General features: G+C 42.4%; 1 protein-coding gene and 2 long non-coding RNA genes across 3 annotated transcripts in view; 2 read left to right on the forward strand and 1 right to left on the reverse strand.

Annotated features, from left to right (window-relative positions):
* Positions 1 to 12025, forward strand: part of BEGAIN (brain enriched guanylate kinase associated) — a 197125-nt gene that overhangs the window by 44121 nt on the left and 140979 nt on the right. The gene's annotated exons all lie outside the window — the stretch shown is intronic.
* Positions 1574 to 2155, reverse strand: LOC310832639. Its single transcript, XR_014558345.1, has 2 exons — positions 2003 to 2155; positions 1574 to 1832 (listed from the first exon to the last, which is right to left on the reverse strand). It is a non-coding gene; the product is annotated as an uncharacterized lncRNA (long non-coding RNA).
* LOC310828722 lies at positions 2165 to 3695 on the forward strand. Its single transcript, XR_014557090.1, has 2 exons — positions 2165 to 2337; positions 3516 to 3695. It is a non-coding gene; the product is annotated as an uncharacterized lncRNA (long non-coding RNA).

Consider the following 12025-nt stretch of genomic DNA (forward strand, 5'->3'; position numbering starts at 1 on the left):
TCTGCCCTGAGCCTCTGCAGCTCAGGAGAGGCTGGAGAGTTACTGGATCCAGAGGCAACCTCACCTTCCCCTGACAGGGCTGGGAGAGGAGCACCTGCAGGCAATGGGTCCTCCATCACCTCCAGAGCCAGAGCGGATTCAGCTGGTGTCTGCTCCTGAGGATCCAGCACAGGTGAGGGCCTTTCAGATTCAAACCCCTGCCCCGGCTCAGCCGGCCCTGGAGGCGAGGACTCCTGTGCAGGCTGGGATTCCTCAGGTTCAGCCTCTGAATCAGATTCCCAGGCCATCACAGCATGAAGCTAAGGGTGTTGGCAGGTGGAAGCATCCTGAACATGGAGGTGTTGGTTGGCCTCATACTGAGTGCAGCCATGACTCGCCACTCCAGAGGGACAGGTTCATCTTGGACTTCCTTCGGTAGAAATGGACCTCCTAATAATCAAGAGTGACATCAGTGAGTTCCTCACGAATGGTGCCTGGGCACACTACTCAGAGTCAACATCCACCTTACCACTGGTGGTGGGCCTGAGAGCCCCACAATCCTCCATATTGATGGGATAGTTGGTAGAGCATGAGACTCTTAATCTCAGGGCCGCGGGTTTGAGCAACATGTTGGTGGAAAGATTCCTGCATTGCAGGGGATTGGACTTGAATTGTGGTCCCCAATTGTTGGTCCTCAGACCCCAGTGGGTCCACATAATCCACCCAAGGGGACTGTGACACCATTCACATAACAAAAAACTACCATAGAGACAACAACATTTTCAAAAGTAAGGGGTCCATGGCTTGGCTTTTGAAAAACAGGGGGTCCGCAGTACTAGCTAATCAGGAACCACAGAACTAGATATGATTCTTGTCGTACCTTCCAACGATATGATTCTATGATCTCACTAACCCTGCCACAATCTTCCAAACCCTCTCTACTACTCCCTCTCAATGCTATCACCTCAGCCTAACACTTATTTTAATTTACCTGATATACTTACCTACACATTTAACATAATACATGCTGTCGCATACTAGTTTACTGTAATTACGCTGATATTTGCACAATATCCTTTACATATACATCACAACCACCTGTGTGAATCACATCATCCTCCTGTAGCTCAGGAGGTTTGCCAACATGGTGGCCTTCAGAAGCTGCAGGACTAAAATTCCAATCAGCTCAACCAGAGATTGTGGGAGCCATAGTTCAACAACAACTTCTGGAGGACTCCACATTGACTGTCCCTCCTATATTTCAGCTACCCACAAAATCATCAGAAGTAAAAATTGAGATAATTTCCTCTCGTCCTGAGAGAGTTTTCAGCGACATCTATACAGATTCCCAGCTTTAAAAGGAAAGCAGAGAGAGTGCATGCTGATGTGAGTGGGTTGTTAAGGGTTCATTAACAGGGCTTCATTTAAACTCTACCTCTCCATTTATATTTACTAAAAGGTAGTAATACTGGAAAGGCGTTCCCACTGTAGAAAACTGAAAGATACATGATGGACCATGAACTCCAAGACAGATCTTTGTAAAGATGTGGAGACGGGAGAAGCCAGATGGGAACACTAAATAGTAGAGATCTGATTCTTTGGTTTCAATGTTGAGGTTTACTGTAGCAGTTTTACAGCACATTCATAAACCTGTCTACTCAGAAGTAAGTCCCATGGATACTGAGATTCATCTCTTTTCCAGTCTTCAACATTCACCCTTGTTTCACTTGGCTTCTACTTTCCTTCCTGGATTAGTTGCAAGAGTGATCCCACTGAATCTGGGGTCCTGCACTGAATGATTTGATTTTGCAAAAACTACGTAGCCAATCAGATGTTGTTATGCCATGATGTTGCTGTGAGAAAGTGAAGGCAATTCAGAGAATAAGATGAACAAACAGTGCAAATGAACGAGCAAGTAGCAAATAGTCTAAAAAGTGAGCAAAGTTTGCAAAAGCCCAAACAGCATCATCCTAGGTATGTCTATTCAGGAAACTCTAGTAATGTTGAATTTAGTAGGACTCACTCCCAGAGAAATGCGCTCAGGGATGGATTCAGCCTGAGTCATATGGGCTTGGTTCTTCTAAAGAAGCAAAATGTGTGATCTCAGCACTCGCCCAGTGAAAGGGGCAGGGTTCTATTGTCTGCTTCCATGGCAGCCAGAACAACTGCTGGGTCAGAATTCTTCTTCACATCAAACCTTCTCAGCAAGAAGCAGTGCTTCAATACTGTGATGTAATCCTGTATATCATATTCTCTTTGCTGGAGAGTGGGTCAGGAGAATGATTATATGCCATCAAAGATTGGTACAGGTAGAAGAACTGTGCAGCACCACAAAGAGGAAGTCTTGATATTTTCTTTGTCAGTACCACATTTTCTTATTCCTTACCGTCTTGGGTGTTTTAGTTATTCATAACTATTTCTTAAAAAAAAAAGCTTTACATTTTAAATCTGGTTTATGCCACAAACTCAGGGGGGTGATGAGCCCCTTGCCATACAAAAATTTTACTTTGTTTTAGTTTAGGATGGACTGAATTCACCAAGTTGGTGCCCTCGATAGGTAGTTTTGGACTCTCAGCTCCCATCAGCCAGTGGCAGCATAACCAGTGGTCCGGGATGATGTCCACAAGTTCTAATGTCACGGCAGAGGGAGAAAAACCTTTCTCTATCTGCTTTCTCCATGCCATGCATAATTATAAAGAGTCACAAGCACTGCAAGCTTTCACCATAGGGGAGCCATGACACCCTCTTGATCATGTTGGCTGTGGTTTTCTGACCCTTTTCCAACTCCGCAATATCCTTTTCGAGGCGAGGTCACCAGAGCTGTAGACAATATCCCAAATGCAGTCCCACCATAGATTATGATATTAGCAGTTTTCGTTTCAATTCCTTCCCTAATGATGGATTTTGCCTTTTTTCACAACTGCCACACACTGGGTCAACATCTTCGTCAAGTTATCCTAGTGACCCCAAGTTCTCATTCCTGATCCATCACTGTCAGTTCAGGCCCTATGAGTATATATGGGGAATTAAACATTTTTGCTTCACTTTACGTTTGTTGGAGTGTAATTCCATCTGGAGGGCATCAGGTTGGCAAAGGCTGGTTTAGGCTGTAGATTTCTTGGAGTTGGGACTTACCTTTTGCTTATTATGGGTTGTATTCAACATAACACTAAGGCTACAGTGCTGTCAGCACAAGGATTTCTCCTTTCACAATGGAATATTCTCAGCTTTCCCTGTATGCCCCCTAAATCCATTCTGGGGGTTCCCCCCAACCCTCTGGTGCAGATGTGGGAACAGTGTGGGGGCACATGGTGGGAGGAGAGGGGGAGAAGTCTTGTTTTCCTAACACTAATCCTTGTGTGCACACAACTATTTCATTGACTGATGTCCTATGTTACAAACAACAATATCAAGTTCTGTGTGCACTGATAGTACAGTAGAAAGAATAACATTGACTTAAATGAAGCTTGACATTTTATGCTGCATCAGTTTATTTTTTAAAGTGCTTCCTTCCATTTTCCTTTGCATTAACACAGGGCTCATCCAAACTTACCTCTGTTCCGTGTTTCCAAGCAGTTTCTCAATCACTACCACCACCACCACTACTACAGCGCATTCCCCAGGAAAACCTGTGTTTGTTTGTTTTTTTTTAAAAAAAAATTCATTTTATAACACAAATAAACAACACAAACAGAAAAACAAACAATACAAACAAATTCTTGTCTTGTCCTTATTTTTTCTAAACATTGTTAGGTGGGCTTCCCCAAATCCCCCCATCTGATTTTCATTTTACCTCATCTTTAGCAGTTACATATATCATAATTTCTAACCATTTTTTTATCACACTTGCTTTAACCTTTAACCATAAAAATCTTCACATTTTATTACTTATAGATAATACTATTTTAAAATACACTATCTTCTACTTCCAACCCTACAGCCTATATCCACTTCCAAAGCTATTCCAAGATTTAAATATTAACATATTTTTTCAAATATTCTTTAAACTTCTTCCAGTCTTCTTCCACAGCCTCATCTCTCTGGTCTTGGAGTCTCCCAGTCAGTTCGGCAAGTTCCATATAATCCATCATCTTCATCTGCCATTCTTCAGAAAACCTGTGTTTTACCACTGAATCAGAGCAAACAGCAACCAGGTTTTCCATGGAGAAAGCACTGGAGACAAAGAAAACCCATTCGGACGCACAGTTTTAAAGCGTGGACCTGTATCTGGAAAGCGCTGCACAAAAGGAAGTCTAGATGAGCCTAGAGACTAGGAGATTCCAAGTAAGGAGAAATTGTCCAAGGCCAAGGTCAGAGGTTAGGGTAAAGAATGGTGGGAATCCAAAACATGTTGGGGGAACCAGGGCTAGGATATGCCATTCTTCTCCCTGCTTCTGGTGGATTTCTGCTGCCAGTCCAAATGATGGATAAAAATCTAAAGGTGCTGTATAGATAATAGAGATGGGTGGGATGATCTATTCGAGTCAAAATATCTGAGGCGCTTAGGCATGACTTTCATCATGAAGGAACTGAACTAGACTAATTAAATTTCACATTGGTGCTACACTCAGAGTACAACTATTGTCTGATCACTTTCCTGGGATATTTGTACCCCAGTAGTTAAATCTACCAGATTAATAAGGCAAAACAGGAGGTGAAATTGCCACGATGGCAAATACATTCCGTATTTCAAACAAGTGACAATTACTTCCTAGCTTAACCATTCAGCGCTCTGAAAAATATTATTTAAGGAGCAGAGTCAATAAGGTTGAAGCCAGAACTTCATTACACCCAAGGAGAGATTGTGGAATGTAGGGGAAATTTTATCCAGAAAAAGCAGGGCAAAACTGCAGGAAAATAAAAGATATATTACAAATCATTCTAGATTCACAATGTGATGATTTATCTTTAGACGTTTAAAAAACCAGGAAGGGATTTTTGAAGTTACAAGGTGTTAGAATATCACCAATGCATGCTGGAATCAAAGTTCATTTCTTGTGTTTGGTATCTATTGTAGCAGTTGCTCAGGTATGCAAGACTGAAGTCAGTCCAGTAGTCCTTGGTACATACTTCATGCAAAACAAGATTGTTTGCTATTAAGAGTCAGATGATACCATGGGCTTGTTGTATGGTAGAGAGTCAGTCAGAAGTATTCCATTTGTCATTCTAAAATAGACATAGAAGTGACTCATCATTGTGTGAAGAATAGGAAGGACAATAGTTTCTCAGCAGAGGTTGAGTAGCACTTATTCGGAAGTGTGTAAAAGCCAGTGTCTTGCCTAAGAATACTTACCGGTAAATAGATTTGTGCATATATATGATGCAAATAGGCTTCAATGGCAAACTTGGGCTCTTGCTGACTCTGCAGCATGAAATAGGATTTTATGATACATTTCTGTTGTTTTATTGGCCCATTTATTGTGGATTGCTTTTATTTACACCACTCAGGCAAGGGTGGCTGGTGTCTGTTGGGATGTGTGGGGCAGAAAGTAGGGAGCCCAAATAGTGAGTGGAGCCAGAGCAAATGATGGATGGAGCCAACCTGTTCTAAATTTGTTCCCATCCTCCTCCCTGATGAGTTCTATAAGGGGCAACATTGAGACAAAGGAGGAGGAAGCAGACACGCAGGGCAGTTCCTTGGATTGATTGAAATTAGAAGGTTGGCAGGTCAGGGGCTGGCAGGAGACAGACTGAGGTTGGTGTGGCACAGCCTCATTTGCCCTAATGAACTAGCCTCCATTGTACATTGAATAATTAAGTGGTATAAAAATGTCTTAAATAAAATAAAAAGATAATACTCTGACCAGATACCAATGGTATACAGGCTTTATTCAATATATCAGACAATGTACAGCATTAGAGTAAGATCATTTATTGCACAGATAAAAATATTATATTTGTGGATATCATGGGATGTATTCATGCAACTTTTATTCAGAGTAGACCCATGGAAATGAACAGACCCAAGTTAGCCATGGCCATTAATTTCAATGAGTCTACTCCAAGTGAAAGTTATTTGAATACAAACGCAAAGAATATTTTTGTACACAGGGGTACAGCCATACTTATAGAAAAATGAAGTTAATGGATTACTGTTACATTTTGCATGATTTTCCACCAACAGAATTTATTTTATTAAATAATTTAATTTAATTTTATAAATTATAAATTTATTATTAATTTAAATTTATTATTATAATAATTTAAATTATTATTATTATTATTATTATTATTATTATTATTATTATTATTATGCAATCTACCACCAAAGCTGTTTTGTATCTCTTGGTTTATTTCTTAAAATAAAACATGCACACCGCTGTCCATATTAGATTGGAATGCTAGCTTCAGTATTGACCACATGATATATATTTAAGTTCTATCAGCCCTTGGAGCTTGAACCAAATACGAGACTTCATAAATGTTTATAGCACACTTGAATCTGAAATTCAAGTTGTTATTTTCTTCTGCTTTGATATCTCTTTCCTACCAATAACCAATAATCGTTGGCTTCATCCTTTCCCAACCTGGTGTCCTTCAGGTACTTTGAACTACAACTTCCACCAGCCCCAGCCAACATGGACCCAATGACCAAGGCTGGTGGGAACTGGAGTCCAAAAGATATAGCTCTGGTAATTAGGCAGATTTTGCACCAGATTCTTGTCTTGGTTCTGCCAGAAATCATAGTCTCTTTCCCCTGGCTCCATCAACAAACTTGGTACCTCCCAGGTGCTATAATTTTTTATGTCAAGTGTTGGCACCCTACCTGTGGATTGTTCAAGCCCTTCTCTGAAGTAGGACATTCATTATGGTTCAATGTCTGCACTCAGTTTGGCAACCTTCCTAGAAATTCCCAGTCTTGAAACACTTTTAAACCAACAGCAGACTCTGATAAGTCTTGAGTTTGGTCCAAAATGCATATTTGGAAGGCTAAACCCCCAAATCTACCAAGGTTGGCTTTCAGGCTGGGAACCTGCAGTGGTGCTGCCAACAGCTGCAGAGCAGGCTAGTTTGCAGTAGTTCAGGACCCTGGACAGATCCCTGTAGAACACACAAGGCATTCCTAGCAATAGCTGTTGCTCCAGCAATTCCCTGGAAGCCACTGTGAACTCAAACAGTCCTGCAGCCAAGGGATTGCCCCCCCACACTCTGATGGAAGCCAACCCCAAGATGTCTATGACAAAAGCATCTCTCACTAAATATAAACAAACTGAAAAAGAATATGAATTGAAAGTGGAGACAATAGATGTATACCTTTCCCTGTTTGTTTTGTAACACTAAAAACACTTTAATAAAAACATTTTTTTTATAAAAAAAGTCATGCACTGTTTCTGGGTGGCATCTTCAGGGAAAGTAGATACTGGCAGTGCTAGTTTTTGGAGCTCCCCTCTTGTAGAAATCTCCCATACAATTGGTATTTGCAAGGTTCTCTGAAGGTGTGGCTTCTGCCCCCAGCCTTCTCAATCGTGATACTTCTCTGAGTTCCACATTTGTAGGAAATTGATATTTTATTTTGCTAGCCCACATACTTTGAAACTCCCTGCCTTTTGACATCAGACAGCTCCTAGTACTCTTTTCAGAACCAGCTACAAACATTTTTCTTCCAGCAAACCTACCTAGATATGTAGAATATTGGCATGTGTTTTAATCAGGTTTTTAGCTTAGTGTTTTAATTAGGTTTTCTTCTGGCAAGCCTACCTAGATATGTAGAATATTGGCATGTGTTTTAATCAGGTTTTTAATTATTTTTATTGTTTAAAATCAGTTGTTTACAATTGTCTTTATTGATAATTTCATCGTTTCACTTACTTGTAAACAGCTTTGAGTTTTTTAAAAAGCAAACCACGAGATATATAAACGTTATGAAATTGATAAAAGAAAAAAAATGTTTTTATTTGATGCATTTAAAATGCATGTTTGTTATGTTTTGAAGCCAATAACTGTGTTGTGAAATTCAGAGAGAAGAAAAATCAGCACATTAGTTCAGAAGGCAGGGATCAGGTCAGCTCATACTGGAATTAAAAAAAAAAAAGCTAAATTCTTTAAGCAAATGACATCACAGGGGTCTGCTGAGCTCCCTCATTTTGAAAACTGGGATTCTTCTCATTTTCATTTGCTTTTGTCCAATGGTGTTAGAGGAGAAAGAACGAATGAAATCAGCAGTGTGTGGGCGAAACTCAGAAACTGGTGTAAGAAGATTCTATGAACAGACACAGAGGCATGTACATCTCTGTGCAGCAATTCTGCTTGTTGGTGGAAGAAGTGGTCAGACCTCCTGTGTCACACCTGATCCTTTTGAACTGCAGCCCTAACGATAACTTTGGTGGGGAGAGAATTGGGAAATCCTCAGAAATTAGCCACGAGTACAGGGGAAACTGCTTGTTGAAAAGCCAGTGTGCTGTTTTCCTCCCCAGCTGCCAGAATACCTGCTGAAGCAGACTGTGCCTAATTATTAGAGACTTGCCAGGCTGCGGAGTTGTGTTCACAAGACTGAGTGTGCATTCTCGGAGCTTAGGAGTGAGGCTAAACTAATCACAAACTTTTTCTTTTTAAAAAAGGACCTGCATTTATGTAGGTTGGCTGTATATGTTTGCATTGACGATGCTTTATAATAAATAAATAAATAAATAAATAACTCACACACACACACACACACACACACACCACTAATTACAGCTGACTCGAAAGCGTACAGCCCCAAACCGTGTCTACAAACAAGTGCAACAAAACCCAAAAACATAGTCCTTTGAGTGCAATGAAAGTACAGTCTGAGGCATACATTATGTTTCACTCTAACAAGGCCCTTAACTGCTGAAGTGAGAAGGCAGCTGGGTTTTTCCTGCCTTGTACCCTATACATATTTATTCCTGGAAATTTTCTTGCTTACTTTGATCTGCAACAACGCTTTGGATGGCTGCATTAAAATCAAGCCTATCCACCCAAGTGAGTATGGCCCACAAAGGAATGGATGAACATCCTATTCTTTGATGCCTGCCTGGGACTTAAAATATGGAAAGGGTGGGGGGGGGAGAGAGAGAGAAGCTTCTCAAGCATCTATTGAACCATGCCTGTTCCACCCTCCAAAACCCAGCCCAAAGTATAACAAATGCAAGAATTTCTAGGCCTCTAAATATTTAATGTTCGGATCTGCAATAACAGACCAGTTTTAAGAAGCAGAATGCAGCCATACAGATGGATAATCCAGAGGTACAGACACTTTGTTTTCCTAGCCAAGTCAGACGAGGCATTTACAATAAATAAAAACCAGCTGCAATTTAATTACCTAGTGCTCCTACAAAACAAAGCTGGATGAAGCTGTATTTTTTTTGGGGGGGGGGGGGAGATGGTCAGCCTCTAAGGGCTTCAGCATTACATTATGCATTGGCTCGGAATGCTGGCACTGTTAACTAGTGTGATATTTAATTTTTGGTTTAGCCATCATGGGCAAATTTCTGTTATGGTGCCAAGTGATGGGGGTTTGGGGGGGGGTTCGCAGAGGGAATCTGCAGCACAGCCTGATCTGCTCTTGTACTTCTAACAGCCTCTCAATTTGCAGAAGTCAGCAAGTGAAAACTCCTCACAGCCAGAAGATAAATATTATCACTTGCTTACATCTGGGAACCTTTGGCTTGAAGGGGAGAGTACAAATTCAATAGATAATACTAGAAATATTGAATGTGTAGCTGTGTGTCATGATAGAATCACAGAGTTAGGGAGACCAAAAGACGAGCTCCAGCAAGTCCTTCCAGCAGGCAGAACTATCTGCCTTAACCCACCCTCACTTAGACTTACAGTGCACCAGTTTCTAGACCAGTGTTTCCCAACCTTGTGCCTCCAGATGTTTTTGGCCTACAACTCCCATCATCCCTAGCTAGCAAGACCAGTGGTCAGGGATGATGGGAGTTGTAGGCCAAAAACATCTGGAGGCACAAGGTTGGGAAACACTGTTCTAGACTAAGTCCCAGGACCTCTTCCGAGTCAGCCTGCTCCTGTGTGAAGTTTTACAAAGGCACATTTAGGGCAGTGTAACAGGATCCCCCTCACAGGGTGCTGACCCGAGGGGGCACCTTCCAATACAATACAATACAATACAATAATCTTTATTGTCACTGTCCCATACAGAACAACGAAATTGAAAAATCTACATAAGACATTCAAAAACTAACAAGCCTGCTATCCCAACCTGGTTAGCCCCCTAAAAACTCTGATACCCCACTTTAAAATACAATATAGACTCCTTAGGTAAAGGTAAAGGGACCCCTGACCATTAGGTCCAGGCGCGACCGACTCTGGGGTTGTGGTGCTCATCTCGCTTTATTGGCTGAGGGAGCCGGCGTACAGCTTCTGGGTCATGTGGCCAGCATGAAATAGCTGCTTCTGGCAAACCAGAGCAGCGCACTGAAATGCCGTTTATCTTCCCACCAGAGCGATACCTATTTATCTACTTGCACTTTGACGTGCTTTCGAACTGCTAGGTTGGCAGGAGCTGGGACCAAGCAACGGGAGCTCACCCCGTCACGGGGATTCGAACCGCCAACCTTCTGATTGGCAAGCCCATAAGGCTCAGTGGTTTAGACCACAGCGGCACACACGTCCCTAGAGACTCCTTACACTGCGTTTAAAACCAAAATCGCATTTGGATAAAAATTGTTTCTTAGGTGGCTAGTCCTAGTCTTTATAACCCTGTACCTTCTTCCAGAAGGCAGAAGCTGAAAGAGATCATTTCCGGCGTGCACACTATTTTGTGCTATCTCTGCAGCTTTCTTATGGCACCTGGAAACATAGATTTGATCCAAGGTGGGAAGAGTGCACCCAATTATTCTCTCCGTAGTCTTTACAACCCTGAACAGCATTGTTTTTTCCCTGGCCGTGCAGCTCCCAAACCACACACAGAGACCATAAGTCTGCCTCCTTCTCAAGGCCTAGTAAGCGCTTGCTTTGGGAAGGCGGCATGAGGGATCTGGAAGGATCCTAGAGTCCTCCCGCCTCTTCCCAAAACTTAGTTAATGCTTGCCCAGATTTGGGAATGAGAAGGGAGGGCTCTAGGCCCCTGCCAGAGCCCTTACACCTCCTTCCCAAAGCCCAGCACCTCCCTTAGCCGGCTTTGGGAAGCCGGCATGAGGGTTGGCGGCATCAAATTTGGTATCGCACAAGGTGCCATATTGCCCTGGGTTTTAACACAATCCCAAATGACCATTTCTCTTCCCCCCTTGCTATGCAGACTGCTTTGCTCCTTGAGCAACTGAACATTCGGAGCTACTAGACCAGCTCAGCCAATTGGTGTCAGAGGTTTTTACTGCCAAATGTCTCGCACAAGGAGGATGGATGTAAGAATCATTAACCTTTGCACAAGTATATTGTAGATCAGAACGATAACATTAGGCACCGGCAGGAAATACTAAACCTATGTAAGTGCCAGTTTGTGACAGCTGCCACTGAAGCGAGCAAGGGCCAGCTATTTGGAAAGTCACCTTAGCTGGTAAAGCAAGTGTGTGCTTCAAGACTCGCTCTCTCTTCGTAGAGAGTTGTCTTGTGTTGTGGGAAGGCTTTCAATGGCAGTAAACCTCTGAATGTCAGGTGCTGGGAATCACAAGTTCAGAAGGTGCAGCTGCACTCAGGTCTTGCTTGTGGGCTTCTGGTCAGCCACTATGAGAGCAGGATGCTGGTCCAGATAGGCTGTTGGTCAAATCCAGCAAACTCTTTTTATTTTCTTGAGAAGTCACTGCATTGCAATGCAGGCAGCAGCAGGTTTAGAATTTCTGCGCCAGAGGTGGGGAACCTGTGACCCCCCAGATGTTGTTGGATTCCAGCTCCCATCAGCCACATCAAGCCTGGCCAAAAATGATGTGTGTTGCAGTCTAGCTGCACCTGGGAGGCCCACAGATTGCCCATCCTAATCCTAGGGCTTTTGAGCTTGACATGGTCTCCAAAGCTCCAATGAATCCTTGCTTATCCCCTGAAGTCAAGCTACCCTGAGGGCAGCTAAATTGGTGGAGAGGCCACAATTAAATCAGGACTTCACCTAATTAAGTCAGGACTGGCTCCT

This window comes from Podarcis gaigeae, assembly GCF_964106915.1.
Source record: "Podarcis gaigeae genome assembly, chromosome: 1".
Classification (NCBI taxonomy): Eukaryota; Metazoa; Chordata; class Lepidosauria; order Squamata; family Lacertidae; genus Podarcis; species Podarcis gaigeae.